The following is a 12,402-nucleotide window of genomic DNA, read 5'->3' as shown; positions in this document are numbered from 1 at the left end:
TAGCTCTATTTAGAAGGCCATTTCTTGATGATCACTCTGGGAGGACATTTTGATATTCGTCTTAAATTTGCCTTACTGGCTGCAAAAGACTATTGAAGAGGCAATGGCATAGGAATAGAGTCGTTGAATTAAAAATCCAGGGTTCTGGTCTAATGGGGACATAGATTTAAATCCCACCAAGGCAGATGGGCAAATTCAAATTTGTTAAATAAATCAGAAATTGACAGCTAGTTTCAGTAATGGGCACTGTGAAACTTTGATTTTTGTAAAAGCCTGTCAGGAAATGAGATCTGCTTTCCTTACCTGATCTCACTGTAGTAGGAGCACCAGGGTAGGGCACTGGAAATCATGCTCCAGTATTCCTGGAGTTGTCACAAATGTGAAAAGATTTGATTAAACTATCCAAAGCCCTCAGTTAACATTATTGACAAACCCAAGTTAAAAGAAAACAGTCATCAGGTTTCTGCACTTGACAAGAAAGCAGCCATTTATTGCAAACAGTTTGTTTTTGACTAATGATAGAAATGAAACATGAGTTGCTAATTTCTAAGTCTCTGTAACTTAAACTCTAGAGTTTTTTGAAAAAATAATCCCAAATGTATAAAGCCAGAGACACAAAGAAACAAGACCAGACACCGATATTACAGGTGGGGATAGAACAAACAGCGAAGTCAGTGAAACACAGTTCTAAAACCTGTGTAGATTACAGGTGTTGATGAGGTATTTCCCTATAGTTTGGTTTAGCTTTTTGGGGAGGATATGAGGTTGTCAACACAATGATTCTCAACATTCCATTCACTGGATGTAGGTTTGCTTGCTGAACTGGAATGTTCATTTCAGACATTTCATCACCATACTAGGTAACATCATCAGTGAGCCTCTGGTGAAACACTGGTGTGTTTAAGTTTTCTTGTGTTGGTGATGTCATTTCCTGTGGTGATGACCACAGGAAATGACATCACCATAGGCAATCATGTCACCACAGGAAATGATGACACCAATTTGAGGGAACCTAAACACATAAATAGAAAGCAGGTCACTATCATCAGTGCTTCACTGGAGGTTCACTAATGATGTTACCGAGTACGGTAACAAAATGTCTGAAAACTAACCTTCTAGCACAGCAAGCAAACTTATATCCAGAAGCACAACCTGAGTCACGAATCTTCTCAAAACTCGCCTTCCATTTGCTGCTTACGGATTCAGTGTCTCTGAATATGATTTTACCCTTTTCCCTTTGATGACGAAAATTTGGAGAGAGAGAGAGAGAGGAAGGATAGCTAGCAGCTGACTTTTACCATCTTCATTTACAGAAGAAAGAGAAGAGAGAAAGATGTTCTCTACTTCCCAAATTGGATTTTTCTGCTGTATTATCCAAACACAAAGCTGTAGCCACTGAAGAAATTGTCACAATGCTGCATGCTGCTGAATATACAAGATTGGTTTTACAATTCGGACCAATCATAAGTCTGTCACAGGGCAAAAATACACCCACAGAAGTGAGTGATAAAGCATCCTCCCCCACAGCTTGAATAAGACAACCTCATAGATGTAGCACACATTGAGCTCTAGTAAAACATTTTTTTTAAAAGCAGCAAAATCTTTATTGGTTTAAAGCAGGACCATGTCCCATTTCTAAGTCCAAAGCCTAAAACATAAAAGTGGATGTTGTATTCATGTGATGCTGGGTTCCGAGAAATATGGTTAACCCCCAAATGACCCCTGAAATGACCTTGTTGCTGTGTCAGACTGCTTTGAAACCAAGAAGGAATGATAACACTGTGGTTACTTACACCTCATACGTTGCTTAAGAAGGTGGCTCACCCCCACCTTTTCAAGGATAATGTTATGACACTGGGGAAAGCTCTCCTGCTTAATTTAAAAGCAGCAACACAGAAAAGATTTATCCCGTGCAGAAATCTGTAAAAATCCGTGTGGTCAAGAACTATGTAAAGTACAAATTAACAACTTTATTTCTGCAAGTATAACAGAGAGTAATTAACTAACCACTATTTACAATTTTTTTCTCAAACCTATCTGTTACCTTCCCTTCTATAATACTAGTCTGATAAAACTCCCAATTAAAATTTACAAAACAACACTTCTTATCTCAAAACCAGGCAGCTTGAGGTTCTTGTCTTCGAATCGCCCTGTGTCATCTTCTCTCCTTGTTAGGAATTTCTGTGAAGATCTGGACTCGGCTGGGGGGAGGGGTGGGGAGTGGTGGTGGGGTGGCCTCTGTTCTGCAATCAGTCACTAAACCCGAGCAATTCTGTAACTTTTCACACTTCATTTTATGGCCGGGTCCAGGTTGTCCATTAACACAGAGGTTAAACACTTCCCTATCCCTAGGAGAAACTGCACACATAGCTGAAGACAGACATTTTCATATCTTTTTTGAAAAGAGGTACAGCCATCGTCACAGAGCAAATTCAAACAATTACCAATCAAACTTAATAAAATGGCTCTACTGACAGCAATTTCTTGGAAACCAACCTTACTTTCCACATCCAAGCACCCCTAGCTTGCGAAACTATTCTTTGCACCTGCACTTGCAAGGTCAGTTAGGATGGCTAGAAATGACTTCTCTAGTCTAGTTATTTTTATGCTGTAAAGGAAGCATTCTATTTCAGGAATGTACCTTTAGCAGAGTAAAAAGCCATTTTATGTAGCTTTAAGCAGAATTGTCAATTTGCAGCCTAAAAGCCATTTTGTCATGTTCCTTGCATTAAGAAGCCATTTTATTGCTGCCTATGTTAGTAAGAGCATGTATTAAATGGTTGTTTCTGACAATAGGAGAAAGTGAGGACTGCAGATGCTGGAGATCAGAACTGAAAATGTGTTGCTGGAAAAGCGCAGCAGGTCAGGCAGCATCCAAGGAGCAGGAGAATCGACGTTTCGGGCATGAGCCCTTCTTCAGGAATCATTCCTGAAGAAGGGCTCATGCCCGAAACGTTGATTCTCCTGCTTCTTGGGTGCTGCCTGACCTGCTGTGCTTTTCCAGCAACACATTTTCAGCTCTGTTTCTGACAATAGCCTGTATTCAGATTTTAGATCCTCGTCTGCGTCACAAGTTACTAATCGAAAAGGTACTTTTAAGAGAGATGTTTTTTCAAGCCGTCTGGTACATGCTAGGACTTAGCAGTTCTTCACTCAACTGTTCAATTCCCCCTTACCCACCCACCCCCCCTCCCCGGTTTTATAACACAGAGCATTGGATTGTGTCATTGGCTTTGAAGATTGTCAATATACTCACTTCAAACTGGATTGGAGTTGGATATTTTTATCGGGGTATAATTTAAACTGATTGGCCAAATTCAAATTTGTTTTTGTCTCCAGGCAACAAACTAATCGAGTTGTTCAACCCAGTGTTACATTGTTACCTTATTTTGAACACTTGGTGCTGTATCTGGTAGTTCTACTGCTGCTTTTAACTCTCTTAAAGGTACACCCACATCTTCATAACGATAATTAAGGATAGGTAACAAATACTGACCTCTCCAGTGATGGCCACATCTCTGAAAGGATTTAATAAAAAACAATAAAATGTCTGCCAGTCATGAAAATTGCTGCATAATTCTAGTTTTGTGTTTTTATTATCAGGTTTTTAACCCTTTATCAGTTTAAAATATGTTCTAAACCTGTACTCTTTGATCTGACTTCAATTTAAGTCTGAAATAATTATGTTTTAACATTTTTGTAGACCTGTAAGGTGATACACATATGGGGGAAAAGTGAGGGCTCATGCCCGAAACGTCGATTCTCCTGCTCCTTGGATGCTGCCTGACCAGATAGGGGAAGCCCTAAATGAGTTTTTTGCTTTGGTTTTCACGAAGGAAAGGGACCTTGTTGTGAATGAGAACTTTTGAGGAACTGGGATACAGGCTTGATCAGATTGGGATTGAGGAAGTTGATGCGCTGGAAATTTTGGAAAGCATTAAGATTGCTAAGTCCCCCAGGGCCAGATCAGATTTATCCTAGGTTGCTCCTGGAAGCAAAAAACAAGGTTGCTAAGCCACTGGCGAAGATCTTTGCCTCACTCTCCACGGGAGTCGTATCAGACGATTGGAAGGAGGTGAATGTTGTTCTTCTTTTCAAGAAGGGTATTAGGGAAATCCCTGGCAATTACAGAGAAGTCAGTCTTACATCTGTGGCCAGCAAAGTTTTGGAAAGAATTCTGAGGGATAGGATTTATGACTATTTGGCAAAGCATAATGTGATTAAAGGTAATCAGCATGGCTTTGTGAGGGACAGGTCATGCCTCACTAATCCTATTGAATTCTTTGAGGAGGTGTCAAGACAGGTCGATGACAGTCGAGCAGTGGATGTGGTGTATATGGATTTCAGCAAGGCATTTGATAGCGTTCACCGTGGTAGGCTCATTCATAAAGTCAGGAAGTGTGGGATACAGGGAGATTTGGCTATCTGGATTCAGAATTGGCTGGCTAACAGAAGGCAGAGAGTGGTTGTAGATGGAAAGTATTCTGCCTGGAGGTCAGTGGTGAGCGGTGTCTAGCAGAGCTCTGTTCTTGGGCCTCTGCTCTTTGTAGTTTTTATGAGGAGGTTGAGGGGTGGGTTAGTAAATTTTCAGATGGCACAAAGGTTGGAGGTGCTGTCGATAGTATCGAGGGCTATTGCAGGCTGCAGCGCGACATAGACAGGATGCAGAGCTGGGCTGAGAAATGGCAGATGGAGTTCAACCTGGATAAATGTGAAGTGATGCATTTTGGAAGATTGAACTTGAATGCTGAGTATAAGATTAAAGACAGGATTCTTGGCAGTGTGGAGGAACAGAGGGATCTGGGTGTGCAAGTGCATAGATCCCTCAAAGTTGCCACCCAAGTGGATAGGGTTGTTAAGATATGGTGTTTTGGCTTTCATTAACAGTGGTATTAAGATCCGCGAGGTTTTGCTACAACTGTACAAGTCCCTGGTGAGACCACACTTGGAATATTGTGTTCAGTTCTGGTCACCCTACTATAGGAAAGATACAGAGGCTTTGGAGAGGGTGCAAAGAAGGTTTATCAGGATGCTACCTGGACTGGAGGGCTTGCCTTTTGAAGAAAGGTTGAATAAGCTCTGGAGAGAAGGAGGAAGAGAGGAGACCTGATCGAGGTATACAAGATAATGAGAGGAATAGTTAGTCAATAGCCAGAGACTTTTCCCCAGGGCAGGATTGACTGGTACAAGTGATGTTCTTAGGGTGGCATAGTGGCTCATTGGTTAGCACTGCTGCCTCACAGCATCAAGGTCCCAGGTTTGATTTTAGCCTCTGGCGACTGTCTGTGTGGAGTTTGCACATTCTCTCCATGTCTGTGTGGGTTTCCTCCGGGTGCTCCGGTTTCCTCCCACAGTCCAAAGATGCAGGTAGGATGAATTGATCATGCTAAATTACCCATAGTGTTAGGAACATTAGTCAGAGGGAAATGGGTCTGGGTGGATTACTCTTCGGAGGGTCGGTGTGGACTGGTTGGGCCGAAGGGCCTGTTTCCACACTCTAGGGAATCTAATCATAATCTAATCTATATTCACCTGGACCATATCTGACACCTCCCTCCCCTTCCTGGACGTCTCCATCTCCATCAATGGTGACTGACTTAACACTGACATTTTCTAAAAACCCAGTGACTCCCACAACTACCTGGATTACACCTCCTCCCACACTTCCTCAGGCAAAAATGCTATCCCTTACTCCCAACTCCTCCACCTCTGCCGCATCTGCTCCCAGGAGGACCAGTTCCACCACAGAACAAACCAGATGGCCTCCTTCTTTAAAGACCACAATTTCTCCTCCCATGTGGTTGATGATGCCCTCTAGCGCATCTTATCCACGTCCTGCACCTCTACCCTCGAACCCCATCCCTCCAACCGCAACAAAGACAGAACGCCCCGGTCCTCACCTTCCACCCTACCAACCTCTGCATACATCGCATCATCCTCTGCCATTTCCACCACCTACAAACGGACCCCACCACCAGGGATATATTTCCCTCCCCACCCTTATCCACCTTCCATGAAGACTATTCCCTTCGCGACTACCTAATCAGGTCCACACCAACCTAACAAACCACCCTCCCTTCCTGGCACCTTCCCCTGCCACTGCAGGAATTGCAAAACCTGCGCCCACACCTCCTTCCTCACCTCCATCCAAGGCCCCAAAGGAACCTTCCACATCCATCAAAGCTTCACCTGCACTCCCACACATGTCATTTACTGTATCCATTGCTTCCGATGCGGTCTCCTCGACATTGGGGAGTTTCCTCATTTTCCCCCCCCCACCAACCTTACCCCAATTCCAACCCTCCAGCTAGCACCGTCCTCATGACCTGTCCTACCTGTCCATCTTCCTTCCCACCTATCTGCTCCACCCTCCTCTCCGACCTATCACTTTCACCCCCACCTCCATCCACCTATTGCACTCTCAGCTACCTTCCCCCACCCCATCCCCGTTCCATTTATCTCTCCACCCCTGAGGCTCCCAGCCTCATTCCTGATGAAGGACTTTTGCCTGAAATGTTAATTTTCCTGCTCCTCGGATGTTGCCTGACCTGCTGTGCTTTTCCTGCACCACTCTAATCTTGAGCTGGGTGATCAGCTATGAGCATATTGAATAGCACAGCAGGCCTGAAGGGCTGAATGGCCAATTCCTGCTCCTATTTTCTTCTATTTATTTTCTTTCCAGGTTCAGAAGTCACTCTGCAATGGGAAAGGATCATCTGCTGTGTGCAGTTTTAGCCTTTTTATTTCCCTAAGGTGTTAGTGCATAGGAGGCGGCTCTGCGGAGGTTTATTCGATTAATATCTGGAATGATGGGCTGTCTTATGAGGAAACATTGGTTAGGATGGGCTTGTTTTCACTGGAGTTTAGAACAGTGATTTGATTGAGGTGTATAAGATCTTGAATGGTTTTAACAAGGTGAATGTGGAAATATGCTCAGAACTTGCTGGCAGCTTTTTAAAATTCACGATAGCGAGCATTTTTCTCTTATGATATTTTCAAACTTGTATACTCTGCCTTATAAGGTAGTGGAAGTTGTCTCCTTGAATATGTCTAAGATGTAAGTAGATAATTTTGTGGTAGGCAAGAGAACTCAAAGTTATTGGGAAGATGGGAGTATGGAATTTACACTTCAAACAAATCAGCCATCATCATATTGACTGACAGAGCATTAAAGATAGCTGCAAATCAAAATGAAAAAGACATACAACATAGCAAAGATTAGTGGTAAGCCAGAAGGTTACGGAAATTTAAAATCCAACAAAAGATGACCAAAGAATAAAGAAAAGGATAAAGTAAAGTTTGAGTGTAACCTGCAAGCACTATCAAAACAGAAACCAAGCACTTATTTCAGTCTTAGAATGGAATCAAGAGGCCAAAGTGAACTGGTCTTTTCGAGGGTGAACTTAAGAACAAGCCTTTCAGACTGTTGAGCCTTCCCCACTGGGCGAATGAAATACATTTATCCCATCCTTTTCACATAACCCTGTCACTGGTAATCGGAAATCTATCAGTCTCTACCTTAAACATTCTCAAAGGCTGAATGTCCACAATCCTTGGTGGTAGAGAATTCCAAAGGTTCACATACCTTTGATTAAAAAATTCTCCTCATCTCAGGCCTAAATGGCATCATCCTCATTTTTAAATTTTGCGTCTGGTTTGAAAATCCCCAACCAGTGGAAACATCTTACCTGTATCTACTTTGTCTATCTCTTTCAGTATTTTATATGTTTCAATGAGATCACCTTTCATTCTTGGAAACTGTAGATAATACAGGCCCCATTTGCCCAGCTCCCCTTCATATGACAGTCCCAGCATCCCAGGAACAAATCTGGTGAAGTTTTGACACCTCTGCAGTGATGGCAGAGTGAAGACTCCTGGCTGCAGTAGGCCCGATATGTGGCCCCTGGAATAGTGGCAGGGTGTCAGCTGCAGTGATGGCAGAGTGAGGACTCCTGGTTGCAGTGGGCCTGTTATGCGGCCTCCTGGAATAGTGGCAGGGTGTCAGCTGCAGTGATGGCAGAGTGAGGACTCCGGGCTGCAGTAGGTCCGATATGTGGCCTCCCGGAATAGTGTCAGCGTGTCAGCTGCAGTGATGGCAGAGTGAGGACTCCGGGGTGCAGTAGGTCCGATATGTGGCCTCCCGGAATAGTGGCAGCGTGTCAGCTGCAGTGATGGCAGAGTGCGGACTCCGGGCTGTAGTAGGCCCTATATGTGGCCTCCTGGAATTGTGGCAGGGTGTCAGCTGCATTGATGGCAGAGCATGGACTCCTGACTACAATAGGCCCGATATGTGGCCTCCTGAAATAGTGGCAGGGAGTCAGCTGCAGTGATGGCAGAGTGAGGACTCCTGGCTGCAGTGGGCCCGACATGTAGCCTCCTGGAATAGTGGCAGGGTGTCAGCTGTGGTGATGGCAGAGTGAGGACTCCGGGCTGCAGTGGGCCCGATATGTGGCCTCCTGGAATAGTGGGGGTGTCAGCTGCAGTGATGGCAGAGTGCAGACTCCGGGCTGTAGTAGGCCCGATATGTGGCCTCCTGGAGTAGTGGCAGGGTGTCAGCTGCAGTGATGGCAGAGTGTGGATGCCTGGCTGCATGGGCCCGATATGTGGCCTCCCGGAATAGTGGCAGGGTGTCAGCTGCAGTGATGGCAGAGTGCGGACGCTGGCTGCAGTAGGCCCGATATGTGGCCTCCTGGAATAGTGGCAGGGTGTCAGCTGCAGTGATGGCAGAGTGCGGACGCTGGCTGCAGTAGGCCCGATATGTGGCCTCCTGGAATAGTGGCAGGGTGTCAGCTGCAGTGATGGCAGTAGGTGGACGCCTGGCTGCAGTGGGCCCGATATGTAAATTCGTACGGTGGCAGCTGGTTGTTGACTGTGGTGGTGTCAATGTCTGGAGTGTGGGCTCCTGGCTCGGTAGGCCTGGAACAGGGACCTTGCAGAAATCCTGATGGCATGTCTGGAATCCTGGCTGATGAAGATGAATTCTATTTAAGTACTTCTCATTCTTTTCTACCTGAAAATGGCACCAGAGTGTGGCGACAGAACACTTTTCACTGTATCTCCCCAGATATATATACAATAAATCATTCATTCAACTTTGTAAGATAACCACCAGTACATTAACTACCTCCATAACCATGTCCTTCCTTCAACACTTGGTGATGAAGACCATCAGATCCTGGCGATTTATCAGCTTTGAATTTCTTCAGTACAGTCTTTTACTGGTGCTAATTTCCTTTAATTCCTCATTCTTCTTTGCCTCTTTGATCTTCAGTTCTGGGAACCTCCTTATATCTTCCTCAATGAAAACAGATACACTATAATCACTAAGCCTTGCTGCCATTTCTCTATTCCCCATTATAAATTTGCTTGACTGCCGTTTATGGTCTCATATTCATTTAAGCGAAACTTTTTCTTTTTACAGATCTGTAGAAGCTTTTAATGACTATTTTTACATATTTTGCTAGATTGCAATTATATTCTGTTCCATCATTCCCTATCAGTTTTGTGGTCCTGATAATTTTGTTGTTTTCTCGAAACCTGCCAATTCTCAGAATTAATTATATTTTGGCAACTCCTTTTTTTCTAATCTTATGCAATCCTGAACTTCCTTTATTGGTCACAGGTGACTGAGCTCTGTTTTTTTTTCTTTTTTACTGATCCAGCTCCCTCAGAACCAGCTCTCAGGATGAACAGAACCCCTGACACTCCTGTTTTTTTTACAGGTGCACAGTATTTGACATTGGTCCTGAGACCCAGCTCTCAGAGTGAACAGAATGTCTGATACTTCTGTTTTTTTTTAACAAAACCTCTGACACGCCTGTTTATTTTTTTTTATTTTCTTTTTCTCTCTTTTTTTAAACCCCCACACTAGCGCCTAACTGCGGTAGTGCTTATTTTTTCCCCAGCACCCATGTTGTGTGTGCAGGTGTGGACTGAGCTCTGTTGAGTTTTCACATTTTGAAGAAATGTGTACTTGCAGTTAGTCATGTGACAGTCCTTTAAGGACTATTCATTACCTTTGTACAGAGAGAGTAAATTGGGATGAAAGGGGCGTTTTCTAGTTGATAACCTGTAACTGATGGAGTGTGATGGGGAGATGCTGGAGCCACAATATATGTTCACAATATATGTTCATGACTTAGATTCGGGAAGTGAGTTACTGTTGTCAACTTTGCAGCTGACACAAAAATAGATAGGAACGCAAGTGATAAGGATGCCACAGAAATCTAGAGCAGGATATAGACAGGTTAATTGAATGGGCAAGAACTTTGGTAAATTTCTGTTGTGATTCTTGTAGGTAGTACATGCTGCTGCTTCCGGGTGATGGTGGTGAAGGGAGTGGATGTGGTGCCAATCAAGTCGGCTGCTTTGAACAGTTGGATTTTAGTGCTAGCGTTTTGGATTATGATAGTGAAGAAGGCACTTGGTATGCTTGCCTTTACTGGACAGAGCATTGAGTATAGGAATTGGGAGGTCATGTTGTGGCTGTACAGGACATTGGTTGGGCCACTTTTGGAATACTATGTGTAATTCTGGTCTCCATCCTATGCAAAGGGTGTTGTGAAACTTGAAAGGGTTCAGAAGAGATTTACAAGGATGTTGCCAGGGTTGGAGGTTTGAGCTATAGGGAGAGGCTGAACAGGCTGGGATTGTTTTCCCTGGAGTGGCAGAGGCTGAGGGGTGACCTTATGGAGGTTTAAAAAATTATGAGGGGCATGGATAGGATAAATATACAAGGTCTTTTCCCTGGGGTGGGGGACTCCAGAACTACAGGGCATAGGTTTAGGGTGAGAGGGGAAAGATTTAAAACAGACCTAAGGGGCAATGTTTTCACGCAGAGGGTGGTGTGTGTATGGAATGAGCTGCCAGAGGAAGTGGCGGAAGCTGGTGCAACTACAACATTTAAAAGGCATCTAGATAGGTATATCAATTGGGAGGGTTTCAAGGGATAGGGGGCAAATACTGGCAAATGGGACAAGATTAATTTAGGGTATCTGGTTGGCATGGACAAAGTTGGACTGTAGGGTCTCTTTCCATGCTGCACACCTTTATGACTGTATGACTGCTAAATCTCTCTGTGCTGTAGCTTTCTGCAGCATTTCACCATTTAAGTAACATTTACTCTACACAAATACCAGGAAATGACCATTTCTAATAAGATACAATCTAACCACTGCCCCTTGACATTCAATGTCAAGTTACCATCACTGAATTCCCCCTTATCAACATCCTGGGGTTACCATTGACCAGAAACTGAATTGGATAAGCCCTAGAAATACAGTGGTTACAAAAGCATGTCAGAAGCTCGGAATACTGCGATCAATAACTCACCTCCTGACTCCCCAAAACTTGTCCAACATCTGGAAGGCATGGGTCAGGAATGTGATGGAATCCTCCCCACTTACCTGGATGGGTGCAGCTCCAACAACACTCAGGTAGCTCGACACCATCCAGGACAAAGCAGCCCACTTGATTAGCACCACACGTACACGCATCCACTCCCTCCACCACCGATGCTCAGTCACAGCATATGTACTATTTACAAGATGCGCTGCAGAAATTCACCAGACATACGTTTTTTAAAATTCATTCACGGGATGAGGGTGTCGCTAGCTAGGCCAGCATTTATAGCCCATTCCAGAGGGTAGTTAAGAGTCATCTACGTTGTTGTGGGTCTGGAAACACATGCAGGCCAGACCAGGTTTCCTCCCCTAAAAGACATTTGTGAACGAGATGGGCTTTTCTGACAATCGACAATGGATTCATCGTCATCGTTAGACTCGTAATTCCACACTCTTATTGGATTCACATTCCATCATCTGCCATGGCAGGATTTGAATCGGACCAGTGAGCATTACCTGGGTCTCTGGATGAACAGTTCAGCGGTAATATCACTAGGTCATTGAAACAGTGCCTTCTCAACTCATGACCACTTCCCTCAAGAAGAACAAGGGCAGCACATACATGGGAACACCACCCCCTGCAAGTTCCTCTCCATTCCACTCCCCATCCTGACTTGGAAATATATCACCATTGCTTCACTGTCACTGGGTCAAAAGCTGGAATTCCCTCCCTCGGATCATTGTGGGTCTGTTACAGCATGTGGACTGCAGCATGTGGACTGCAGCAGTGTAAGAAGACAGCTCGCCACCGTCTTCTCAAGCTGCAACTGGGGATGGGCAATAAAATGCTGGTCAGCCAGCATTGTCCACCACCCTGAGGTGGGGAAAAAACCTGGGCTGACAAAGTAGATCTGTCACAGTCAGTATCTTCTCTCCATTGCAAACTCTTGTATGATAAACACTTTGTGGCAGATTGTAACCACTGGTACCTCAGAAGGATCTGTTTTAGTGCCTCAATTATTCGTATTATTTATTAATGACTTGGATAGTAGCATATCAA

At 44.3% G+C, this 12,402-nt stretch overlaps 1 protein-coding gene across 1 annotated transcript in view; it reads left to right on the top strand.

Moving 5' to 3' along the window:
- Positions 1-12,402, top strand: part of abcc10 (ATP binding cassette subfamily C member 10) — a 282,813-nt gene that overhangs the window by 22,634 nt on the left and 247,777 nt on the right. The window lies entirely within an intron of this gene.

This window comes from Chiloscyllium plagiosum, unplaced genomic scaffold (assembly GCF_037043375.1).
Source record: "Chiloscyllium plagiosum isolate Xiang-an unplaced genomic scaffold, Cpla_swu_hap1 HiC_scaffold_3, whole genome shotgun sequence".
Classification (NCBI taxonomy): Eukaryota; Metazoa; Chordata; class Chondrichthyes; order Orectolobiformes; family Hemiscylliidae; genus Chiloscyllium; species Chiloscyllium plagiosum.
The sequence above is the reverse complement of the archived record's forward strand: the minus strand, read 5'-3'. Positions and strand labels throughout refer to the sequence as shown.